The following is a 27,356-nucleotide window of genomic DNA, read 5'->3' as shown; positions in this document are numbered from 1 at the left end:
ACGATTCCATTCCCCAGAAGCAAGCAGCGGTAGGGTAACAATCAGTAGACTCACCCAGCCTTGCAGTCATTGGAATGACTGAGTCATTAGGGTTCTCATCATGGTTCACTTTCCCTGTTTCCAGGCCTACAGCCACAGTACACCTCCTATTACAGGGTCGTGATTGACAATGTTTTCATTGGAGATTCAGCGCTAAGAAAAGATGAGTGAAGCTGGGATTCATGTGTCAGGGTTTATAGAAACTTAAATATAGGCTACTGTAGGCTCTGTGGCACAGTGGCGTCTGGTGGGAGGAGCTATAGGAGGACGAGCTCATTGTAATGGCTAGAATGGAATAAATGGAATGGAGTCAAACGTGGTTTCCATACGTTTGTGTTTGCCATACGTTTGTGTTTCCATTTATTCCATTCCAGCCATTACAATGAGCCTGTCCTCCTATAGCTCCTCTCTCCAGCCTCCTCTTCTGTGGCAGAAATGTTTGTTTAAATTATCCAAACACCCCCTCCTTCCAATAAAATTATATATTTGAAGATAATATCTTTGTTTGGTTTTTTGTTAGTCTCACAAAACAACACTTCGAGTTGTTCAATTTATATTGCTATAGGAAGTTCTTGCCATCAACAGAATGTTATACACTGAGTGTACAAACATTAGGAACACCTTCCTAATATTGAGTTGTACACCCTTTTCCCCCCAGAACAGCCTCAATTCCACAGGGATGCTGGCCATGTTGACTTCAATGATTCCCACAGTTGTGTCATGTTGGCTGGATGTCCTTTGGGTGGTGTACTGTTCTTGATACACACAGGAAACTGTTGAGCGTGAAAAACACAGCAGCAGTGCAGTTCTTGAAACACTCAAAACTGTGCGCTTGGCACCTACTACCATACCCTGTTCAAAGGAACTTAAATATTGTGTCTTGCCCATTCACCCTCTGAATGGCACACATACACAATCCATGTCTCAATTGCCTCAAAGCTTAAGAATATCTCTTTAATCTGTCTGCCCTTCTTCATCTACAGTGGAATTAACAAGTGGGGATCATAAGGGATAGCTTTCACCTGGATTTACCTGGTCAGTCTGTGTCATGGAAAGAGCAGGTGTTCCTAATTTTTGTATACTCAGTGTATAAATAGGACATACAACAATCTCAGCTCTGCAGATTATGCTGCGAAGAGACAGAATCATTCGATCCTTTATTCTGGTATTGCCCCCATATAGCTTGTAAACATTTTAATAACAATTCATGTCTCACTTGTCCAGACACTATGTCTCTGTCGCTTTAGCCACTGCAAAGCAGTTGTTTCCATGGCAACCCATACCTAAAGAGACTATCCATCCATCTGACTGGTTCTTGTGTCCCAAATGGCACCCTATTCCTTGTATAGGGAGCCATAGCGCTCTTATCAAAAGTAGTGCACTATAGGGTGTCATTTGGGACGGACGCAAGGTTTCCTTCCAGTGTACAGATGGATATGAGAGACAGTGACCTTCAGAAATGGTCTGATATATCACAACCCCACACTGTAAAGCCCAATGTGCTGTCATTACTCAAAACTTTTGAGGCAACTCATTGCACTTAATATATCTGAGTACAGATACTTAAAGTGATTTTGTAGTCATTACTCAAATCGATAAGAGTCAAATCAAGTGTTATTGGTCACATACACATGGTTAGCAGATGTTATTGCGAGTGTAGCGAAATGCTTGTGCTTCTAGTTCTGACAGTGCAGTAATATCTAACCAGTAATCTAACAATTCCACAACTACCAAATACACACAAATCTAAGTTAAGGGACGGAATAAGAATATGGATGAGTGATGACCGAGCGGCATAGGCAAGATGCAATAGATGGTATAGAAAACAGTATATACATATGAGTTGAGTAATGCAAGATACTGTATGTAAACATTATTAAATAGGAATTATTAAAGTGATGTATGCCTACATACTCTGTATGTAGGCAGTAGCCTCTCTGTGTCAGTGATGGCTGTTAAACAGTCTGATGGCCTTGAGATAGAAGCTGTTTTTCAGTCTCTCGCTCCCAGCTTTGATGCACCTGTAGTGACCTCGCCTTCTGGATGGTAACGGGGTGAACAGGTAGTGGCTCAGCTGATTGTTGTCCTTGATGATCTTTTTGGCCTTCCTGTGACATTGGGTGCTGTAGGGGTCCTGGAGGGCAGGTAGTTTTCCCATGGTGATGCGTTGTGCAGACCGCACCACCCTCTGGAGAGCCTTGCGGTTGTGGGCGGTGCAGTTGCCATACCAGGCAGCGATACAGCACGACAGGATGCTCTCAATTGTGCATCTGTAGAAGTTTGTGAGGGTTTTAGGTGAAAAGACACATTTCTTCAGCCTCCTGAGGTTGAAGAGTCGCTGTTGCGCCTTCTTCACCACACTGTCTGTGTGGGTGGACCATTTCAGTTTGTCCGTCATGTGTACGCTGAGGAACTTAAAAATGTCCACCTTCTCCACTGCTGTCCCATCGATGTGTATAGGGGGGTGTTCCCATTGTTGTTTTCTGAAGTCCACGATCATCTCCTTTGTTTGCTGATGTTGAGTGAGAGGTTGTTTTCCTGACACCACACTCCGTGTGCCCTCACCTCCTCTGTAGGCTGTCTCGTTGTTGTTGGTAATCAATCCCACTACTGTTGTGTCATCTGCAAACTTGATGATTGAGATGGAGGCGTGCATGGCAATGCAGTCATGGGTGAACAGGGAGTAGTGGAGGGTGCTAATTACACACCCTTGTGGGGCCCCAGTTTTGAGGATCAGTGAAGTGGAGATGTTGTTTCCTACCTTCACTACCTGGGGGCGGCCCATCAGAAAGTCCAGGACCCAATTGAACAGGCCGGGGTTGAGACCCTGGGCCTCAAGCTTAATGATGAGCTTGGAGGGTACTATGGTGTTGAATGTTGAGCTGCATTCTTACATAGGTATTCCTCTTGTCCAGATGGGATAGGGCAGTGTACAGTGTGATGGTGATTGCATTGTCTGTGGACCTATTGGGGCTGTCATTTAGTTGAGTTATCTTTGCCTTCTTGGGTACAGGAACAATGGTGGCCATCTTGATGCATGTGGGGAAAGCAGACTGAGATAGGGAGAGATTGAATATGTTCGTAAACACACCAGCCAACTGGTCTGCGCATGCTCTGAGGATGCGGCTAGGGATGCTGTCTGGGCCGGCAGCCTTGCGAGTGTTACATGTTTAAATGTCTTACTCACGTCGGCCACAGAGAATTAGGGGGGGGGGGGGGGCGCAGTCCTTGGTAGCGGGTTGCGTCGGTGGCACTGCGTTATCCTCAAAATGGGCAAAGAAGGTGTTAAGTTTGTCTGGAAGCAAGACATCGGTGTATGTGACGTGGCTGGTTTTCTTTCTGTAGTTCGTAATTGCCTGTAGGCCCTGCCACATACGTCTTGTGTCTGAGCCGTTGAATTGCGACTCCACTTTGTCCCTATACAGACATTTCGCTTGTTTGATTGCCTTGTGGAGGGAATAACTACACTACAGTGACTCTGTAGGTGGTTCAGATTTTAGTTGTATGAGCTTGAACATTTTGAGTAACCCCCCACTATACCACGCCTCCAATATAATTTCCCAGTGTGTGCCTTGCCTTTGAGTGAATTATAGTGTTTACCACCCATAACTGTATTTGTTAGTGACAGAATTGAAGTTTCCATCCAATATATAACATATTTAAATGTGAATATTAAAAAAACTACATGAAACAATATCCAAATGTGTTTCCATCAAACTGACTTTTTGTGGACAGAAGGCAGTGTGTGATGGTGTAGTGCACATAAAATAACTTTTGTTAATTTCCCATGTACCTAATGTAAAATGGGTTTTCAAATGCCTTTTCAACTCTACTGATGGATTTGTCACAAACACTGTAATAGAGTAAATGTGCCAACTCTAGTTTTGGCACGTGCGCTCTATCCAACAGCTCGCAGATACAGTGCTGCTTACATTCTAAGATTACTATGGATAAGAGTGATATTATTTGTATGTTTCAAACAGCAGCCAGGCATCGATCACCATGTTACCAGAATAAGACCCTCAATATTTATTGGAAAGTAGCACCTCCTCCCTGTAGGCCGTCTCGTCGTTGTTGGTAATCAAGCCTACCACTGTAGTGTCATCCACAAACTTGATGACTGAATTGGAGGCGTGCATGGCCATGCAGTCGTGGTTGAACAGGGAGTACAGGAGAGGGCTCAGAACGCACCCTTGCGGGGCCCCAGTGTTGAGGATCAGCGGGGTGGAGATGTTGTTACCTACCCTCACCAATTGGGGGCGGCCCGTCAGGAAGTCCAGTCGACCCAGGGTCTCGAGCTTGATGACGAGTTTGGAGGGTACTATGGTGTTAAATGCTGAGCTGTAGTCAATGAACAGTATTCTCACATAGGTATTCCTCTTGTCCAGATGGGTTAGGGCAGTGTGCAGTGTGGTTGAGATTGCGTCGTCTGTGGACCTATTTGGGCGGTAAGCAAATTGGAGTGGGTCTAGGGTGTCAGGTAGGGTGGAGGTGATATGGTCCTTGACTAGTCTCTCAAAGCACTTCATGATGACGGAAGTGAGTGCTACGGGGCGGTAGTCATTTAGCTTAGTTACCAGTTAGCTTTCTTGGGAACAATGGTGGCCCTCTTGAAGCATGTGGAAACAGCAGACTGGGATAAGGATTGGTTGAATATGTCCGTAAACACATCAGCCAGCTGGTCTGCGCATGCTCTGAGGACGTGGCTGGGGATGCAATCTGGGCCTGCAGCCTTGCGAGGGTTAACACGCTTAAATGTTTTACTCACGTCGGCTGCAGTGAAGGAGAGTCTGCAGGTTTTGGTTGCGGGCCGTGTCAGTGGCACTGTATTGTCCTCAAAGCGGGCAAAGTTATTTAGTCTGTCTGGGAGCAAGTCACATTATGTCCCTGCAAGTCACATTATGCTTGTTAGCAAAGTGATGTGCAATTCCTATTGGAATTCATTAAACTCTTGATGACAATACAGCTGGAGATATCCAGTTGACATTTTTCTTCACCCGCAACCTTCATTCATATTGACTGCCAGGGTTAGGAACATTGTGAGGAGACTACCTAAGCCATCTAAACTGGAACAACCATTTCAGTAACGTGCAAAAAAATCGAACTCAATTATTGGATTAGTTTAGAAAAATGTATTTTTGTGTAGCATAAGATCTGACCTGCAGTAGAAAATGTTGATGTGACTTTTCATTTAGTTTTTAGTCGGTACCACATAAACATTTTAAAGTGTTAATGACTTTTCATTGACTTACTAGAAGTATTTGATTTAAAGAATGCCTTGCGGTTTTTCCTTTCCCTCTCCCCATTTAACAGTGAGCGAGAAAAAGTCACATTGACAGGAGCCATGAGGGCTCAACACTACACGGTTGGCAGGAAGCAAGCCCTTTAAAGGGAACTATGAAATCAATCACCAACATGGTGCCTTCATTTATGGCAGGTCAGGTGAGACTTTATGGTGGTTATTTTTGTTACCACATTATAATGTCTTCATTGTACAATAGTGGCACCATGATCCACCACAATAAAATCATCTGATGAATGGACAGCAGTGGCGGTTGGTGCCGTTTAAGATGAGGGAGGACAATTTTTCTTTATGAGCATGGCCTTATTTCTATTAGAGCATATTGGATGACTGTCATTCATATTTCATTCATCCAGCTCAATGTAACATCAATAGGTTTAGGCTACTATGTGATACTCAAAATGTCACTATACACATCATGAGGTTGCTACAACAGGTTGAGGGAACATTTGAGTAATCCAGACAGTGACACATTCAATACCAACTTGCACACTCTTGCCTGCATCTAGCTCATCTAGGGTATAATCGTTTTGTTCCATTTGCTTCCTTTTAAGAAATGTTTTTCAACAGAATGAATGCACCCGTGAGCCACAGCTTTTCACCTAATGTCATAGTCAACATAGCTAGCTACTGGAACTATAACGCATTAATAAACAAGCTGCAATCATGCAGTACAGTGTACAGCTAGCAGTTTAGCAGTTACACTGGCGCGCCTCTGTAGCAATACATTTATAAAAACCAAAGCTTACCTTGACTTGGAAGAGTTTCGGTATTGGATAGCCATAGCCAGCTAACATAGCATCCCTCTCTGTTTGAGCCGGGTGTTTGAGTATGCTAACTAGCTATCCGCCTTCACTAGCTACATATGTAAAAGTTAAAAAAAAATATATATATATATTTAGCTCTGTCTTGCTTATCCTTAGTTTTTGAAGAAATTATTTATTTCAAAACTGTTGAACTATTATTCTATTCTATTCTGAGTCCACTACTCATCACATGTTATACAGTGCATTGCTAGCCATATGTAGCTTGTGCTTACAGTACTAGATTAATTCTCTAATTCTTTGATTGTGTCGAAAACATGTTAGTTCATACTGCAAAAGCTCTAATAGGTTGGAGAATGTCCTCCGGATGTTGTCATAATTACTGTGTAATTCCATGGAAGAGGTTGTGTACCATGAGCCTCCTAGGTTTTTGGATTGAAGTCAATGTACCCAGAGGAGGATGGAATCTAGCTGTCCTCCGGCTACACCATGGTGATACCCCAGAGAGTTCTGTTGACGCTACTGTATACCTTCATTGCAAAACAGTGTGCTTTAATCAGTTATTTGGTGACGTGAATATATTTAGTATCGGTTTTTATTTTTCACTATTTAATTTTTATGAAATTCACTGAGGAGGATGGTCCTCCCCTTCCTCCTCTGAGGAAGCTCCACTGTTGGACAGATGGACTAAAAGGCATCTTGGAGGTAATTGGTCAGAGACGCTGATCTAAGGTCAGTTGTTGCAGTTTTGCATTAATTGGTTGTTGTTAGGAATGTGGGAGAGTAATCTTATTTTTGGATCTGTATAGATGGGACACTTGTACCCATACGTGGGTAAAGGTATGGTGTGCCAAATGCCCAATTGCAAACCTCTCCTATTTCTGAGCACAGTCACATTGCAATTTGTAAACTCCATCACTCAATCTCTGTCTCACACACACGCATGCACGCACACACTTGCTACACACCTCATAAAAGCCCATTCTATAAAGACCCTTATGAGAGCAGATGAAATGCTGAGTAACAGGTAAGACATGTGACCTTTGTGTTGTGATCACATGCTGCTGGAGTTGGCAGAGATCCAATGTATCTATCAACAATTGGATATACGTAGTCGTTTCCTTTCATTACAACTAATCCCATCCCAATGTCAATTTGTGACACACACACACACACACACACACACACACACACACACACACACACACACACACACACACACACACACACACACACAGACACACACACACACACACACACAGACACACACACACACACACACGCACACACATACACATACACACACTGATCTCCCCCCACACACTGCCAAGGGAGATACAAAACAGTGTGGTACACTGAGACACCCGTCACACAAATAGCGTTGATATTTCCATGTTAAGGCGCAGGGCTGTTCTGGTCAACAATGGCTAATCTATAATCTATGTCTATTACAGTCTAATCTCCTGCACATGGTGGAGCTGTCATAAAATGATGACTGTCTGTGTGTCCAAAATGGTAATATGTAGGGAATAGGGTGTCTTCGGACACCGGCTATGTTGCATGTGATGGAGGCGTGATAAAAGCACAGTATTGTGTTGCTATAATACACATTCAAGAAAATGAGTTGTTTTGATGACTCAACTTCTGGGTTGCAGGTATTGGGTCACTTAGTTGGGTTGTTTCTTTTAAAATAAATACATTTTGGGTTGTTGAGGCTGGATTATTGATGCTGGGTTATTGCGATATGACCCAGCGGGTCAGCTCAGAAGACTGGTGGCATGATTTAGTAGGGGCGTGGCATTCAGTTCTTTTTTTGGCCACCCGTGAAAGTAAATGTCATTCCGGTTAATCTGTCAAAGTCATGTTTTACATGAAATTGGATGATATTGGAATGAAACCAGATCAAAATATGATGGTGGCAATATGAAAAATGATTTTTGCTTCCACACTGATCAAGTTTGATCATGAGGTTGCTAGTTCCCTCCCTCATGAAAAACACCTTTTTCCAGAGGTGGGATTATTAAGGGGATAGGGTGACATCACACTGGGCGAAAGAGGTCCATATCAGAGGATGTCTTTGCATGAAATCTCTTTGATATTCTAGAGAATATCATAAACAATTTCCAATAAACATATTTTTTAGTTTTGTGGATTTGCACCTTAACCTGGCAAATTCTGAATCCCGTTGTGTCTTTAAAACATATATGATATTGGGATTACTCCAAATATCACAGATGGACATTTCCTGAGATATGTGACATCCTATTTTCTCTCTTCATGTTGACAAATACGGACTGTATACATCACATATCTGTGTTTTCTCAGCACATTCAAGATAATACGCTATATTGATTCCAGATATACTTCTCTTGGCTGAGGTCCATATCCGGATCTTGATATGATTTTTGATATGCTGAAATAGGGATATAATAAGTTTTCAGCACATGCTCAATCATTTGTCAAGTATATTTTTCTGTCATGCACAAATCATTTTTGGATTTCCTCCGGATATCATACATGGTAAGGCCAGATATTGACTGATTAGATATCCTGAGGTAGGCCTATGTGGACATCTTATTTCATCTATATGATGACAAATACTGACAGTAGGCATACCTAGTATATTTTCTCTGCACATACAATACATATGCTCGTGACAGTCCATATCAGGATCTTGATATGCTTTTTTGATATGGTAAATGAGGACAATTTCTGGTGCTTATTTGAGTTTTCAGGACATGTTTAATCATTTGAAATGTTTAATCATTCTTTCAGACAGTAACTTTTTGTATCCCATCTGCGTAAAGGCATGCACAAACAACAAACTAAAAGCACTGTAACTGGTAGCCAAGTAACAAGAATCACATATTTTCTGCTGTGGAGTTCCAACTGTCATTTTTTAAATTGGGGCGCCACAAATGAGTTTGTAAACTGCGTGTGGTCGAACTGACATCTGGAGAAACAAAGAAGTGAGAAGCTGTTCAGAATATACCTCAAAGGGCCTCCCGAGTGGCGCAGCGGTCTAAGGCATTGCACTGCAGTGCAGTGTCACTACAGACCCGGGTTTGATCCCAGGCTGTGACCAGGAGACCCATGAGGCGGTGCACAATTGGCCCAGCGTTGTTTGGGTTAGAGGAGAATTTGTCAGGCTGGGATGTCTTTGTCCCATCACACTCCTTGGGGTAGGCATGCAAGCTGATTTTGGTCGCAAGATGGACGGTGTTTCCTCTGACACATTGGTATGGCTGGCTTCTGGGTTAAGCGAGCCGTGTGGCTTGGCCAGGTCGTGTTTCGGAGGACTCTCTCCCGTGAGAGTGTCTCCCGTGTCTCGCCTCTCTCTCCCGAGTACGTAGGGGAGTTGTAGTGATGGGACAAGACTGTAACTACCAATTGGATATCACAAAAATTAGTTAAATTAATTTAAAATAATATATCTCAAATAATTTAATGCTAATTTGAGATTATTTATTTATTTTAGTAACTAGAATCAAGAACGTTCGCTAATTTGGCCAGCAGACAGTAGGGCTAGCTAGCAAGCTAGCTAGGCTTGGTAGGAGGGTAAAAGCTAACTGGCAGCCTAGCTAGCTAACAAATAACAACATTTCCTTCCCTTCAGGGATATTTTTACCTCCTATCAGGCTCCAATGTGACAGCTAATGTTTTAAAACGTTTGGGCGTATTTTTTTTGTATTTGATTTTGTATTACTGGTTAATATAGCAACTTGGCTAGCTAGCTTGTTCCAGCAAGTTTCTCATGATAAATGAAGCAGGTTTAGGAGCTACCTCGTGTATGGTTATGTGAAATGACAATATTTTCTTACAATATTGACAGAATTTTGATTCATGATTTATGCATGTTGGGTCTAGACTGGACTGCGAGGGACCGATGCCACTGCAAGGGACCGACGCCACTGACGACCCATTCTGCACTCATTGTATTGAGTTTGTGCAACTTCCTTAAAATACATTTTTAGCTAATATTGGCCTACATTTGTATCTTTACAGAAAACAGGTGTTGTGATTGGAGCCTTGTATTTGCTATGCTGTATTTTTATACCAGAAATAGCAAAGATGTGTTTTGGATTAAATATGACGACGTTTGTTTTTCCGTGCCTTGTAGCCTACTACTGAATATGGTGCAAATGTATGCTCAGATATGTCACCTTCATGTGAAGAAGCACAATGATTTTCGGCACCTGAACCGGTAAAATCATTCGGTATTCTGCAAAAGGTACAGGGATTGGACTGATGAGGACTGGGGTAAAGTAATTTTCTCTGATGAATCCCCTTTCCGATTGTTTGGGGCATCAGGAAAAAAGCTTGTCCGGAGAAGACCAGATGAGCGCTACCATCAGTCCTGTGTCATGCCAACAGTAAAGCATCCTGAGACCTTTCATGTGTGGAATTGCTTCTCAGTCAAGGGAGTGGGCTCACTCACAATTTTGCCTAAGAACACAGCCATGAATAAAGATTGGTACCAACACATCCTCCGAGAGCAACTTCTCCCAACCATCCAGGAACAGTTTAGTGACGAACAATGCCTTTTCCAGCATAATTGAGCACCTTGATAACTAAGTGGCTCAGGGAACAAAACATCGATATTTTGGGTCCATGGCCAGGAAACTCCCCAGACCTAAATCCCATTGAGAACTTGTGGTCAATCCTCAAGAGGCGGGTGGACAAACAAAACCCCACAAACTCTGACAAACTCCAAGCATTGATTATGCAAGAATGGGCTGCCATCAGTCAGGATGTGGCCCAGAAGTTAATTGACAGCATGCCAGGGCAGATTGCAGAGGTCTTGAAAAAGAAGGGTCAACACTGCAAACATTGACTCTTTGCATCAACTTCATGTAATTGTCAATTAAAACCTTTGACACTTATGAAATGCTTATAATTATACTTCAGTATTCCATAGTAACATCTGACAAAAATACCTAAAGACACTGAAGTAGCAAACCTTGTGGAAATCATTATTTGTGTCATTCTCAAAACTTTTGGCCACGACTGTAGGTTTAATGATCTTAACAAATATGCAAGAATTCTTTAACCGCATAGACTCAATTGATGCACCGGTGAGACAATCTAAGTAACATAATAAAATAATCTGTCATTTTAAGGTAATGGATGCGTCTCAATCATCACATCCGCATATGTCACACCTCCCCATCTGCGGTGAAAGATGGCAGAACTAGAGAGGTGATTGTCACATGAGACATCCAGAAAATTGGTCTTCTCACAAAAACGTCTGTAGCTACTTAAGTGTTACTGTTGAAATAGATAATTATTAATCCATTATACAGAGATGGCAACAGAAAGTCTTCATTTTTTGCTGACTCACTACCAAAATAAATAGTGACTATATCAATATCTAGGATTTCAGCCATAAGTGCTATTGGAATATGCATGTATAGGGAGTGTAATGGATCTATATTTGATACCCTTGTGTTTGGATGTCTGTCAGTCAGTAGTATTCCCCTCAGCCGCTGATCTCCCATTTAATGACTGAGACACGTAACGTCACACACACACACAATTTCGGTCATCCCTATAAGCATTGTCTATTTTAAAAAGATGATGTGTCTCAAATCAAATCGTATTGGTCGCTGACACACATTTTGCAGATGATATCACATGTGCAGCAAAATGCTTATGTTTCTAGCTTCAGTGCAGTAATACCTAACAATACAGAACAATGCACACAAATCCCAAAAATGATATCAGAACGAGCAATGTCAGAATCAATAAAAAGGTAGTTGTAGTGTTGCTCAGGTAGTAGAGCATGGCACTTACAACACCAGGGTTGTGGGTTTGATTCCCATGGGGGACAAGTACAAAAATGTATCCACTTACTACTGTAAGTTTCTCGAGATAAAAGCATCTGCTAAATTACTAAAAACATAAATATGTATATGATGGTGTGTATAGACTTTATGATGGTGTGTGCAGTAGTTATATAGCATATATAGAGTCTTGATTTGAAAGTGACCAGTGTACACATGGCAGCAGTCTCTAAGGTGCAGGGTAGAGTGCCAGCTAGTAACGGTGACTAAGTTGAGCTGGGCAGGGTATTGGCTGGCTAGCTTTGAATATTTAAGTCTGCTGGCCTGGAAATAAAGCTATTTTTCAGTCTCTCAGCCGCAGCTTTGATGTACCTGTACAGTCTCCCCCTTCTAGATGGCCGTGGCTCAGATGGCTGAGGTCTTTGATCTTCCTTTGACACCGGGTGCTGTAGATGTGCTGGAGGGCAGGCAGTGTGCCCCCAGTGATGCGTTTGGCTGACCGCAATACCCTCTTGAGACCCATGCGGTTGCAGACAGTGCAATTGCTGTACCAGGCGACTATAGTGTAATTGTAGACTGCAATTCGAGGCTTTCTTGATGTGGGTGTTCCCTGATATCAGGAAACACGCATTTATACCTGCCAGTTCCAGTGTTATGAGACTGGTGGTTTCTCGACACAGATGTTTTGTTTACATAACAGTTTTGGATAACTAACATGGAAGGTTAGGATAATTAACATGACATGTTAGGTGATCTAGCATAGCAGGTTAGGTAAATTAGCATGGCAGGTTAGGAGACTGAGAATAAAATTAAGAAAAGGGTTAGGGTTAACAACTGTTGTCAACAACTGTTGTCCACAACACTAAATTATCAGTCACGGATCAATGGAGAGCATCAATGGGTGTTACTTGATATCAAGAAACACCTCTAATTGCGGTCTACAATTACACCCTTCCCTACTAGGCGGTGATACAGACCAACAGGATGTGCTCAATGGTAGATCTGTAGAGGTTTGTAAGGGTCTTAGGGGCCAAGCCAAAATTCTTCAGCCTCATGAGGTTGAAGAGGTGCTGTTACAGTGTGGATGGACCATTTCAGGTTACCCGCCATGTGCATTCCTGGCACCACTCCACCAGGGCCCTCACCTCATCCCTGTAGGCTGTTACCAGGACTACCACTATTATGTCATCTGCAAACTTGTTGATTGAGTTGGAGACGTGCGTGGCCATGCAACCATTGGTGAACAGGAGTACAGGAGGGGGCAGAGCACACACCCTTGTGGGGCCCCTGTGTTGAGGATCAGTGTAGTGGAGGTGTTGTTTCCTACACTTTAGTGTTATAGTCAATGAACAGCATTCTTAAATAGGTATTCCTCTTGTCCAGATGAGAAAGGGCAGAATGGTCTTTTACAGTGGAGGGAGTGTTTTTTCCACCATTATTAAACCAGGTAGGCCAGTTGAGAACAAGTTCTCATTTACAACTGCGATCTGGCTAAGATAAAGCAAAGCAGTGTGACACAAACAACAACACAGAGTTGCACATGGAATAAACAAACACAGTCAATAACACAATAGAAAAAATATATACAGTGTGTGCAAATGAGGTCAAATTAGGGAGGTAGGGCAATAAATAGGCCGTAGTGGCGAAGTAATTACAATTTAGCAATTAAACACTGCAGTGATAGCTGTGCAGAAGATGAATGTGCAAGTAGAGATACTGGGGTGCAAAGGAGCGAAAAAATATAAAAAATAACAATATGGGGATGAGGTAGTTGGATAGGCTATTTACAGATGGGCTATGTACAGGTGCAGTGATATGTGAGCTGCTCTGACAGCTGATGCTTAAAGTTAGTGAGGGAGATATGAGTCTGTATGCACATGCCCTCTTCAAGCATGACCAGTGTTTTCTATTCCAGTAGTTGTTAGCATTGGGGGCTCGGAGTGTGTGTGCATGCGTGTGTGAGGATATTGTGTAAGCTACTGACGCACTCAGCAGTCATGAGGCCCAGCAGCAGAAATGACAGGATTACGTGAGAGAGGGATGACAGGAGGAAGGGGGACAGGTGGAAGAGGGGGGAAAGAGGGGAGGAGCAGAGGAAGGGGGTAAGGGAGAGAATGGGGACAGGTGTAAGTGGGGGAAAAGAGGGGGCAAACAGGTGGGGGGAGAAGGGAAAGAGGGGAGAGGAGAGGGGGCAGGTGGAAGGGGAAAAGCTAGGATTGGGTCTGAACTTTGGGTATTTAAAACTATACTGTAAACGTGAGAGGGAGGAGAGCGAGCCTTTGATGTCTACTACATCAGGACTGCATGGCTATGTAATGTTGAAAGACGGATGCCGTAAGAGAGAGGGAAGAAGGGTAGGATACACGGGGGTAGGACAGTCAGACAAATAGACTGACAGATTAAACATGGGAATGAGGGATAGAAATTGACAGAAGTTAACAATAAAGAGAGTGACACAGTGAAGAAAGAGAGAAAGAAATAAAGAGGAAGAGGGGAGGGGGCAGACAGAGAGATGATTTCTGATATGCAGTGGTTTAAAGTACTTAAGTAAAATAGTCAACAACCTGTCGACAACTTCCGGTGCAATTGGAGGGCGTGCAATTCAAATAAATAATCATAAAAATGATGGATTTTAAACATTTAGGTACATACAAGTGTCTTATATCGGTTAAAAGCTTAAAGTATTGTTCATCTAACTGCATTTTCCGCGGCATGCTTTACAGCGAAAGCATGCCATGTGATTGTTTGAGGACGACGCCCCACATCAAAATATTTTTCAACCAGCACAGGCTTCATAAAATTACAAATAACGGTGAAATATTCACCTACTTTTTGAAAATCTGCCTCTGATTTACATATAAAGGATACAACCTTCTTTATATCCCAAAGAGTCAGTTTAGTTGGCGCCATCGATTTGAGTAAGCCACTCGTCCAAACTGCAGAGAAAGGAATCCAAAGAGCTACTGCTAAACTTTATTAAAACAAGTACAAATACGTTTCTATTTAATCCTCAGGTACCCTAAATGTAATTAAACTATAATATTTCATACGGAATATTTCTTATGTTCAATTGGAAAACAACATTAGCAGGTGTGCGTCCTCTTCGTTGCGAGCGCACAGACTGATTTCCAACTCTGACTCCCAGTAGTGAAACTCAAAATTCTTCCTCGTTTGGGAAGAAACAAGCCTGAAACCTTGAACAAAGACTGTTGCCATCTAGTGGAAGCCACAGGAATTGCAATCTGGGAGCTGGATTTGGGTTTGACCCTATACGTTCCATTGGAAGAGCATGGGTTTTTCTTTGGATTTTCTCCTACCATAACAATTGTGTTATAGTCTCATATATTATTTTAACATTTCTACAAACTTCAAAGTGTTTTCTATCCAATGGAACAAATTATATGTATATCCTGGCTTCTGGGCCTGAGTAACAGGCAGTTTACTTATTGTACTTTTTACTTGATACACAAAACATTTTGAATGCAGGAAAATAGTTATATTCACACACTTCCCATCCCTGGTCATCCCTACTGCCTCTGATCTTGCAGACTCACTAAACACACATGATTCGTTTGTAAATGATGTCTGAATGTTCAAGTTACTCAAGTATGACAGTACTTTTTCCTCCATTGGAGATATGTTACACACACACACACACACACACACAAACACATACACACACACACCTTATAGAGATCAAGTGTGTATTATCCAAAGCTCATCGGTAAAGTGGAGGATGGAGGGGAAGGACAAGGCAGGATAGGTGAGGCGAGTCACCACAGACTAATCTCATTCCATGACACTTCCATCCAAATCTGGCCTGTGGTCACTCCCACGAAGGCCAACTTTGAGTTTTGATATTCCAGACTTATACGCTCTGTGCACAAAAGCCTGGGGACAAGGTTACTCACACACTGACCTGCTGCTCACTCTAAACAATGTAGCAAAGGTTCCAAATGTAAGCCCTTATAAACTGTATCTACTTAAAGTCCATCTTTTGCGTTAATAGGTCATGTTTTGATATATTGTGATTGTTTTTTTCTACCTTTTGATGTATTTTTGCTGTTTGTTGTTTTTTGTACGTTGAGTGACGGATATGCACTGTACAAATTCATTCTTCTTCTTCTGATTATTATTATAATTATTATTAATCTTATTTTCACAAAGGCCAAGAACAGATAAACCTGCAAACAGGTGGTAGAGGAGGGTGGAGAGGAGAAGAGAGAGAAAGGAGGAAGAAGAGGATGGAGAATCAGGAGAGAACAAGAGGAGAAAGAAGATAAATATGAGGAGATGAGATAACTGATTGTTCTGGGTTGGAGGGTACATAGGGCAGAGCATAAAATAAGAGGGAGAAGAGGGAGACAAGGAAGAGGAGAAAGAAGATGAGGAAGAGGAAGAAGAAAAGGGAGAATGAGAGCAGAGATCTGATTGCTGGGGTTGGGAGGGTAGAGGATTGAAAGTCAGCAGAAGATGGAGAGGGGAAGGAGAGAAAGAACACAGCAGATAGGAGGAGAGGAGGGGGAGAAGAGGGAGAGAAGTAGAGGAGGGGGAGAGAGGAGAGCTGTCAGGGACAGAGTGTTCTAGTAGAAATCACAGAACAGAGGAAGGCGGCGAGGGCCTGGGGAGAACGTTGCGGCAAGCAGGCTCATCACACTAAGAGACAGCACAACACATAACACACACAGGCTTATACACACACACAGACACACACACACACACACACAGGGCAAGCAGACATACACCCACATATGAATGTACAATTCACATGCAGTGTTCAAATGAGCACACGTCGCTTCAAAGGAGAAGAATGGTACAAAAGGTTCTCTGTGATTTCCCTCTGACATGATCGATGCTTTTAAGACTTTACAGACCAATCCACTGCAGGTGATATAGAGAGAAGAGATCAGGGTGACACCTTATCAATGACAGCAGAACTCAGCCAACTTAAACAATGTTACCCAACTCCAGTCCTCGGTGACCCCAACAGTAAAACACTTTGGTTGTAGCCCCGGACAAGCACACCTGATTCAACTAGTCAACTAATCATCAACAATGAATTGAATATGGTGAGTTTACCCGGGGCTACAAAAAAAATGTGTGCTGTTGGGAGTACTCGAAGAGTTGGGAAACACTAATCTAAACCATGATTTGGATCAGACTAACAAATTAAGGGCATGTCTGAAATGGCAATATAGTGTACTACTTTTGACTGGTGCCCATACAGCTCTGGTCATATGGGCTCTGTTCAAAAGTAGTGCACTAGATAGTTAATAGTGTGCCATTTGAGATGCAATCACGCAGACTAACAGACAGAACATAAAATAATTGAGATCTGTTCGTTTGGCTTATATCGCTGTAGCCAAATCTCCTATTTAATTCACTAAAGCCCTGACTAACTGAAAGCTCAGCTTGTCATTGGATTGGAGCGGCAGTGTTATTCAATTTCCAACTGGTTTACTAACCTCTTTTCTGGCTCCCTCCCTCTCTCCCTCACGCTACCCTGCTACATTTCCTTCCCTCCTTCCATCCTCTGTCTCTGCTTGAATGCTATCTATTGCAGGGTAATGCTAAACCCTTTACATAACCAACTTGACCTAATAACATCTCCGCTGTAAAACTGTCCCCCTCAGGACCCTGCATGGCAGTTCTCTGACCACAGTGTATTGGAATAGAAGAGACAGACTGACAGTATTTCCCAAATGGCAGTCCTATGGGTCCTTGTCAAAGGTAGTGTAGTACATAGGGAATAGTAATGAATAGTTGATTCAGGTGTGTTACTGCTTGGTTAGAACAAAAACCTGCACCCGCACCGGCCCTCTGTGGATAAGACGCAATGCACAAAGACCGTAATTGTCTTCCGGCGCTGACAGAGATGGCCGCCTCGCATGGCGTTCCTAGGAAACCATGCAGTATTTAGTTTTTTTATGTGTTATTTCTTACATTGTTACCCCAGGAAATCTTAGGTTTTATTACATACAGTCGGGAGGAACTATTGGATGTAAGAGCAACGTCAACTCACCAACATTACGACCAGGAATACGACTTTCCCAAAGCGGATCCTCTGTTTGGCCCACCACCCAGGACAATGGATCGGATCCCAGCCGGCGACCCAAAACAACGGCACCGCAGAAGGGGCAGACGGAGCGTTCTTCTGGTCAGGCTTCGTAGACGGGCACATCGCACACCGCTTCCGAGCATGTCCAGTCTCTTGACAACAAGGTAGACGAAATCCGAGCAGGAGAGTTGCCTTCCAGAGAGACATCAGAGACTGTAGCGTTCTTTATTTAACGGAAACATGGCTCACTCAAGACACGCTATCGGAGTCGGTACAGCCAGTTTCTTCACGCATCGCACCGACAGAAACAAGCATCTCTCTGGAAAGAAGAAGGGCGGGGGTGTATGCCTTATGATTAACGAGACGTGGTGTGATCACAACAACATTATCTAACAAGAGAATTCTCTTCGATCATAATCACAGTCGTGTACATTCCCCCCCAAGCAGACATATCGACTGCCCTGAAAGAACTTCATTCGACTCAATGTAAACTGGAAACCACATATCCTGAGGCTGCATTTATTGTAGCTGGGGATTTTAACAAGGCTAATCTGAAAACAAGGCTCCTTAAATTTTATCAGCATATCGATTGCACGACCTGGGCTGGCAAAACCCTAGATCATTGTATTTCTAACTTCCGCGGCGCATATAAGGCCCTCCCCCGTCCCCCTTTCGGAAAAGCTGACCACGACTCCATTTTGTTGCACCCAGGCTATAGACAGAAACTTAAACAGGAAGCACCCGCGTTCAGTTCTGTTCAACACTGGTCCGACCAATCGGATTCCACTCTTCAAGATTGCTTCGATCACGTGGACTGGGATGGGTTCCGCACAGCGTCGAACAACATTGATGAACACGCTGATTCAGTGAGCAAGTTTATTAGCAAGTGCATCAGTGATGTTGTACCCACAGCGTCTATTAAAACATTCCCCAACCAGAAACCGTGGATTGATGGCAGGAGTCATGCAAAACTGAATGCGCGAACCACTGCTTTTAATCAGGGCAAGGTGACTGGAAACATGACCGAATACAAACAGTGTAGCTATTCCCTCCACTAGACAATCAAACAAGCTAAGCATCAGTATAGAGACTAACTAGACCCGCAATTCAGCAGCTCAGACACGAAAGGTATGTGGCAGGGTCTACAGTCAATCACGGACTACAAAATAAAAACCAGCCCCTTCGCAGACCACGATGTCTTGCTCCCAGACAGACTAAACAACTTATTTGCTTGCTTTGAGAACAATACAGTGCCACTGACACAGCCCGCTACCAAAACCTGCGGCCACTCCTTCACTGCAGCCAACGTGAGTAAAACATTTAAACATGTTAACCCTCGCAAGGCTGCAGGCCCAGACGGCACCCCCAGCCGCGTCCTCAGAGCATATTCAATCAATCCTTATCCCAGTCTGCTGTTCCCACATGCTTCAAGAGGGTCACCATTGTTCCTGTTCAAAAAAAAGCTAAGGTAACTGAGCTAAATGACTTTCACCCCATAGCACTCACTTCTGTCATCATGAAGTGCTTTGAGAGACTAGACAAGGAACATATCACCTCCACCCTACCTGACACCCTAGATCCACTCCAATTTGCTTACCGCCCCAATAGGTCTACAGATGACGCAATCACAATCACACTGCACACTGCCCTAACCCATCTGGACAAGAGGAATACCTATGTAAGAATGCTGTTCATCGACTACAGCTTAGCATTTAACACCATAGTACCCTCCAAACCTGTCATTAAGCTAAGACCCTGGGTCTCGACCCCGCCCTCTGCAACTGGGGCCTGGACTTCCTGATGGGCCGTCCCCAGGTGGTGAGGGTAGGTATCAACATCTCCACCCCGCTGATCCTCAACACTGGGGCCCCACAAGGGTGCATTCTGAGCCCTCTCCTGTACTCCCTGTTCACCCATGACTGCGTGGCCATGCACGCCTCCAACTCAATCATCAAGTTTGCAGACAACACTACAGTGGTAGGCTTGATTACCAACAACGATGAGGTGATGGCCCTCGAAGTGTGGTGTCAGGAAAAAAACCTCACACTCAATGTCAACAAAACAAAGGAAATGATCATGGACTTCAGGAAATAGCAGAGGGAGCTGCCCCCTATCCACATCAATGGGACAGTAGTGGAGAGAGTGCCAAGTTTTAAGTTCCTCGGTGTACACATCACGGTCAAGGCGCAGCTGCGCCTATTCAACCTCAGGAGGCTGAAGAAATTTGGCTTGTCACCAGAAACACTCCCAAACTTTTACAGATGCACAATCGAGAGCATCCTGTCGGGCTGTATCACCGCCTGGTACGGCAACTGCTCTGCCCAAAACCGTAAGGCTATCCGGTGGGTAGTGAGGTCTGCACAACACATCACCGGGGGCAAACTTCCTGCCCGCTAGGACACCTACACCACCCGATGTCACAGGAAGCCAAAAGTATCATCAAGGACAACAACCACCCGAGCCACGGCTTGTTGACCCCGCACTCATCCAAAAGGCGAGGTCAGTACAGTACAGGTCAGTAAAGACTGAAAAACAGCTTTTTTCTCAAGGCCGTCAGACTGTTATAACCTCTTTTGGCTAGGGGGCAGTATTTTGACGTCTGGATGAAAAGCTTGCCCAAAGTAAACTGCCTGTTACTCATACCCAGAAGCTAGGATATGCATATAATTGGTAGATTTGGACACTCTAAAGTTTCTAAAACTTAAAATAATGTCGGTGAGTATAACAGAACTGATTTGGCAGGCAAAAACCCGAGGACAAACCTTCCAAAAAAGAAAACTTCAGCCAACCACTGTTTCCGATTGCTGTCATGTTTATTATGAGGCGAAAACCTCCCAGATTGCAGTTCCTAGCACTTCCACTCGATGTCAACAGTCTTTAGAAAGAGTTTCAGAATTGTTATTGTAAAAATTTGCTAGAATTTTGGTTTTAAGTGGCTCCCTTTTTGGCTGTAGTGATTCCATGAGAACGCGTTCTTTGTTGTTAAACTCCGGTAAAGACAATAGCGATTCTCTGTCTCAAATTATATCGTTTATTTATGTATTAGAGTACCTGAGGTTTGATTATAAACATTGTTTGACTTTATTGCTTTATTGGTAATGTTTGGGATTCATTTTGTATGCATTTTGAAGGAGGGAAACCGGTGGATTATTGAATGAAGCGCACCAGCTAAACTGAGTGTTTGGGATATAAAGAAGGACATTATCAAACAAAAGGACCATTTGTGATGTTGCTGGGACCTTTTGGAGTGCCAGCAGAAGAAGATCTTCAAAGGTAAGGGATTTATTATATCACTATTTCTGACTTTTGTGGCGCACCTGCCTGATTGAAAAATGTTTTTCATGCTATTGTATGCGGGGCGCTGTCCTATTTACATAGACAGAGAATCATTGGCCACTTTAATAATGGAATACTAATCACGTTAATAATGTTTACATACTGCTTATTCATCTCATGTGTATACTGTATTCTATTCTACTGTATTTTAGTCAATTGCTTGTCCTAATATGTTTCTTAATTCCTTTTTTTACACTTTTTGTGTATTGTTGTGAAATGTTAGATACAGTGCCTTGCAAAAGTATTCATCCATCCCCCTTGGTGTTTTTTCCTATTTTGTTGCATTACAACTTGTAATATAAATGGATTTTATTTGGAATTCATGTAATGGGCATACACAAAATAGTCAAAATTGGTGAAGTGAAATGAAAAAAATATATTGTTTAAAAAATGTCGTTAAAATAAAAAAAGGAAAAGTGGTGCTTGCCTATTTATTCACCCCCTTTGCTATGAAGCCCGTAAATACGATCTGGTGCAACCAATTACCTTCAGAAGTCACATGATTAGTTAGATTGCACACAGGTGGACTTTATTTAAGTGTCACATGATCTGTCAAATGATGTCAGTATGTATACACCTGTTCTGAAGGGCCCCAGAGTCTGAAACACGACTAAGCAAAGGGCACCACCAAGCAAGCGGCAACATGAAGACCAAGGAGCTCTCCAAACAGGTCAGGGACAAAGTTGTGGAGAAGTACAGTTCAGGGTTTGGTAATAAAAAAATATCCAAAACTTTGAACATCTCACTCAGCACCATTAAATCCATTATTAAAAATTGAAAGAATATGCCACCACAAGTAACCTGCCAAGAGAGGGTTGACCACCAAAACTCACAAACCAGGGCAAGGAGGGCATTAATCAGAGAGGCAACAAAGAGACCAAAGATAACCCTCAAGGAGCTGCAAAGCTCCACAGCAGAGATTGGAGTATCTGTCCATAGGACCACTAAGCTGTACACTCCACAGAGCTGGGAATTATGGAAGAGTGGCCAGAAAAAAGCCATTGCTTGAAGAAAAAAATAAGCAAACACGTTTGGTGTTCGCCAAAAGGCATGTAGGAGACTCCCCAAACTTATGGAAGAAGGGACTCTGGTCAGATGAGACAAAATTGTAGCTTTCTGGCCATCAAGGAAAAATATATGTCGGGGTCTGTACAACAGGCCATCCGATTTGACACAATGAACTCTATCTTAGAAGTAGTTGGTGAACCAGGTGAACCAGGCAGTCATTTGAGAAACCAAGGCTGTTGAGTCTGCCGATAAGAATTCGGTGATTGACAGAGTCGAAAGCCTTGGCCAGGTCAATGAAGATGGCTGCACGGTACTGTCTTTTATCGATGGCGGTTATGATATCGTTTAGTACCTTCAGCATGGCTGAGGTGCACCCATGACCAGCTCGGAAACCGGATTGCACAGCGGAGCAGGTACGGTGGAATTCGAAATGGTCAGTGATCTGTTTGTTGACTTGGCTTTCAAAGACTTTAGAAAGGCAAGGCAGGATGGATATAGGTCTGTAACAGTTTGGGTCTTTGAAGAGGGGGATGACTGCGGCAGCTTTCCAATCTTAGCAATCTCAGACGATACGAAAGAGAGGTTGAACAGGCTAGTAATATGGGTTGCAACAATTTCGGCAGATCATTTTTAGAAAGAGAGGGTCCAGATTGTCTAGCCCAGCAGATTTGTACGGGTCCAGGTTTTGCAGTTCTTTCAGAACATTTTCTATCTGGATTTGGATGAAGCAGAAGCTTTTGAGGCTTGGGCAAGTAGCTGTGTGGGGTGCGGAGCTGTTGGCCGGGGTTCGGGTAGCCAGGAGGAAAGCATGGCCAGCCATAGTTAAATAGTTGTTGAAATTCTCGATTATTATGGATTTATCATTGGTGACAGAGTTTCCTAGCCTCAGTGCAGTGGGCAGCTGGGAGGAGGTGTTCTTATTCTCCATGGGCTTTACAGTGTCCCAGAACGTTTTTGAGTTAGATCTACAAGATGCAAATTTCTGTTTGAAAAAGCTAGCCTTTGCTTTCCTAACTAACTGTGTGTATTGGTTCCTGACTTCCCTGAAAAGGTGCATATCGTGGGGACTATTTGATGCTAGTGCAGTATGCCACAGGATGTTTTTGTGCTGGTCGAGGGCAGTCAGGTCTGGAGTGAACCAAGGGCTATATCTGTTCTTAGTCCTACATTTCTTGAAAGGGGCATTCTTATTTAAGATGGTGAGGAAAATACTTTTCACCTCTCTAGGGTACGTGGGACGCTAACATCCCACCTGACCAACATCCAGTGAAAGTGCAGGGCGCCAAATTCAAATAGAAATCTCATAATTAAAATTCCTCAAACAAACATGTATTATACACAATTTTAAAGATAGAGTTGTTGTTAATCCCACCACAGTGTCCGATTTCAAAAAGGCTTTAGGACAAAAGCATACCATGCGATTATGTTAGGTCAGTACCTAGTCACAAAATAACACAGCCAAAGAGAGGAGTCACAAACAGCAGAAACGGAGAGAAAATTAATCACTAACCTTTGATGATCTTCATCAGATGGCACTCATAGGACTTCATGTTACACAATACATGTATGTTTTGTTCGATAAAGTTCATATTTATATCCAAAAATCTTTGTTTACATTGGCACGTTGTTATCTTTTGCCTCCAAAACATCCGGTGAAAGTGCAGAGAGCTACGTCAATTTACAGAAACACTCATTGTAAATTTTGATGAAAATACAATTGTTATGCTTGGAATTAAATATATAATTCTCCTTAATGTAACCGCTGTGTCAGATTTCAAAAAAGCTTCACGGAAAAAACACATCATGGAATAATCTGAGTACAGCGCTCAGACACCAAAACAATCAATACAGATACCCGCCATGTTATGGAGTCAAGAAAAGTCAGAAATAGCATTATGAATATTCACTTACCTTTGATGATCTTCATCAGAATGCACTCCCAGGAATCCCAGTTCCACAATAAATGTTAGTTTTGTTCAATAAAGTCCATAATTATGTCCAAATACCTCCTTTTTGTTTGCGCATTAAGTACAGTAATCCAAATGCGCAGGCAATTGGTCCAGACAAAGTCAAAAAAGTTATATTAAAGTTCGTAGAAACATGTCAAACGATGTATATAATACATTTTTAGGATGTTTTTATCATAAATCTTCAATAATGTTTCAACCGGAGAATTCCTTTGTCTTTAGAAATTAAAGGGAACGGAGCTAACTCTCACGGACGTGGGCCTGATTGAGCACATGGCCTTCTGGCAGACTCATGACTCAATCAGCTCTCATTCTCTCCCACTTCACAGTAGAAGCCTGAAACAAGGTTCTAAAGACTGTTGACATCTAGTGGAAGCCTTAGGAAGTGCAATATTACCCCACAGACACTGTATATTGGATAGGCTAAGACTTGAAAACCTACAAACCTCAGATTTCCCACTTCCTGGTTGTATTTTTTCTCATGTTTTTGCCTGCCATATGAGTTATGTTGTACTCACAGGCATCATTCAAACAGTTTTAGAACCTTCAGACTGTTTTCTACCCAGATCTACTAATATGATGCATATCCTAGCATCTGGTCCTGAGTAGCAGGCAGTTTACTCTGGGCACGCTTTTCATCCGGACGTGAAAAATAGTGCCCCCTACCCCAAAGAAGTTTTAAAGAACAATCAGGCATCCTCAGGATACCCGGGCCAGGTCAATTAGAAAGGCCTGCTCGCAGAAGTGTTTTAGGGAGCGTTTGACAGTGATGGGGAGTGGTCATTTGACCGCGGACCCATAACGGATGCAGGCAATGAGGCAGTGATCGCTGAGAGTTGTATTTGGGGGGAAAGTTGGTCAGGATAATATCTATGAGGGTGCCCATGTGTACGCATTTAGGGTTGTACATGGTGGGTTCCTTGATGATTTGTGTGAGATTGTAGGATGGCCGGGGTGTTAAACATATCCCAGTTTAGGTCACTTAACAGAACGAACTCTGAAGGTAGATGGGAGGCAATCAATTATCATATGTTGTCCAGGGCACAGCTGGGATCTGAGGGGGGTCTACAACAGGTGGCAACAGTGAGAGACTTATTTCAGGAGAGATTCATTTTTAAAATTAGAAGCTCGAACTGTTTGGGCACAGACCTCGAAAGTATGACATAACATTGTGGGCTAACTCCTCCCCCTTTGGCAGGACTATCTTGATGGAAAATGTTGGGGATGGAAATTTTTGGTGGCCTTCCTAAGCCAGGATTCAGACACGGCAAGGACATCAAGGTTGGCGGAGTGTGCTAAAGCAGTAAGTAAAACAAACTTAGGGAGGAGGCTTTGACCTTCAATGACCTTCAATTCGTTACATTTACTTCTGTTATCACAATGAAAATAATCCAAAAAATGCACTCAATTACTCAATTTTATTTTTCAAATGATCTTTCTCAAAAACATTTGCTACTTTTCATAATTTTTTTCTTACATATTTTCTCATTGTTTCTATGATCAAAAAATACAATTAACATTTAAATGAAATTCTTTAAGAGCCCTGTGTAGTATTTTAGTATTTTGATACTTGGTGCAAGGCAATTGATAAGCATTAACTCCCAAGTGTCACGCCCTGACCTTCGATCCTTTTTATTCTATATTTTTGTTAGGTCAGGGTGTGATTAGGGTGGGTAGTCTAGTTTTTTCATTTCTATGTTGGCCTGGTATGGTTCCCAATCAGAGGCTGCTGTCTATCGTTGTCTCTGATTGGGGATCATATTTACGGAGCCTTTTCCCACTGGGTTGTTGTGGGATCTTGTCTATTTCTAGTTGCCTGCGAGCACTACATTAGTTTCACGTTTTGTTTTGCGCTTCATTGCTTTCTGAGAGTTTCATCCAATAAGCATGTGGAACTCTATGCATGCTGCGCCTTGGTCCATTAATTCAACCAACGATCGTGACAGAAGATCCCACCACCAACGGACCAAGCAGTGTGCCCAGGAGGAGCAGGGATCCTGGGCCTGGGAGGAAAGCCAGGAGCAGAGGACATCCTGGACTTGGGAGGAAATAATGGCAGGAGACAAAAGCCTGCTATGGAAACAGGCGGAAGCTGCGAGGGAGGACCAACGACGACGCCAGGGTTCGCGGCCAGGTCACAAGCCCAAAAGACAGCCCTACATTTTTTGGGGGGGCGGGGGCACACGGAGTGGTCGGCAGAGCCGAGGGGTGAACTAGAGCCAGTCAGGGAGTCGAGTGAGGAAGTCGACGAAAGATTCCGGAGAGAGGTGTTGGCATTGAGAGCGCTGCAGAGCGGGCGTGCTGAGGAGCGTGACAAGAGTCCGGTGTCATATGCACCAGTTTCACGCATCTGGCTTCCAGGGCGCCTCCCCAGTCCGGTACGTCCTGTGTCTCCTCCACGCACTCGCCCTGAGGTGTGTTTCACCGTTCCGGTACAATGTGTGCCGGTTCTACGCACCGTGTCTCCACAGGTCAGGGTGTGACTAGGGTGGGTAGTCTAGTTTTTTCATTTCTATGTTGGATGGTATGGTTCCCAGCTGTCTATCGTTGGCTCTGATTGGGGATCATATTTAGGCAGCCTTTTCCCACTGGGATGTTGTGGGATCTTGTCTATGTCTAGTTGCCTGCGAGCACTACGTTAGTTTCACGTTTCGTTTCGCGCTTTATTGTTTTCTGTGAGTTTCATCCAATAAACATGGCTGGGATGTCCTTGTCCCATCGGGCTGTAGCGATTCCTGTGACTGGCCAGGCACTGACAAGGTCACCAGGTGTATGGTGTTTCCTCTGAAGAAAAATGCTTTTTTGTGGATGGGTATAATTTGTATGGATAAAATGAATAATAGTCATATTTAAAATGACTAAATCGGGTAATTTTGTATACATTTATTTAAATGTGCATCGAGCCGCTTCTGGGGGGATTCCGGTAGAGGGAAATGGTCCGATGTACTTGGGCAGTCATTCATTTTGATTCCGGGGCCGAGTCCGACACCTGATTCTGGGCCGACTCAATCAGTTCTGGCCCTCTGGAAGAGGGCCACTTCTGGACCGATTCCTCATTGATAGCTGTGACACCATCCAAAGTCTAGTTAATAACTTCAC

Source organism: Oncorhynchus kisutch, linkage group LG19 (genome assembly GCF_002021735.2).
Source record: "Oncorhynchus kisutch isolate 150728-3 linkage group LG19, Okis_V2, whole genome shotgun sequence".
Lineage (NCBI taxonomy): Eukaryota > Metazoa > Chordata > Actinopteri > Salmoniformes > Salmonidae > Oncorhynchus > Oncorhynchus kisutch.
The sequence above is the reverse complement of the archived record's forward strand: the minus strand, read 5'-3'. Positions refer to the sequence as shown.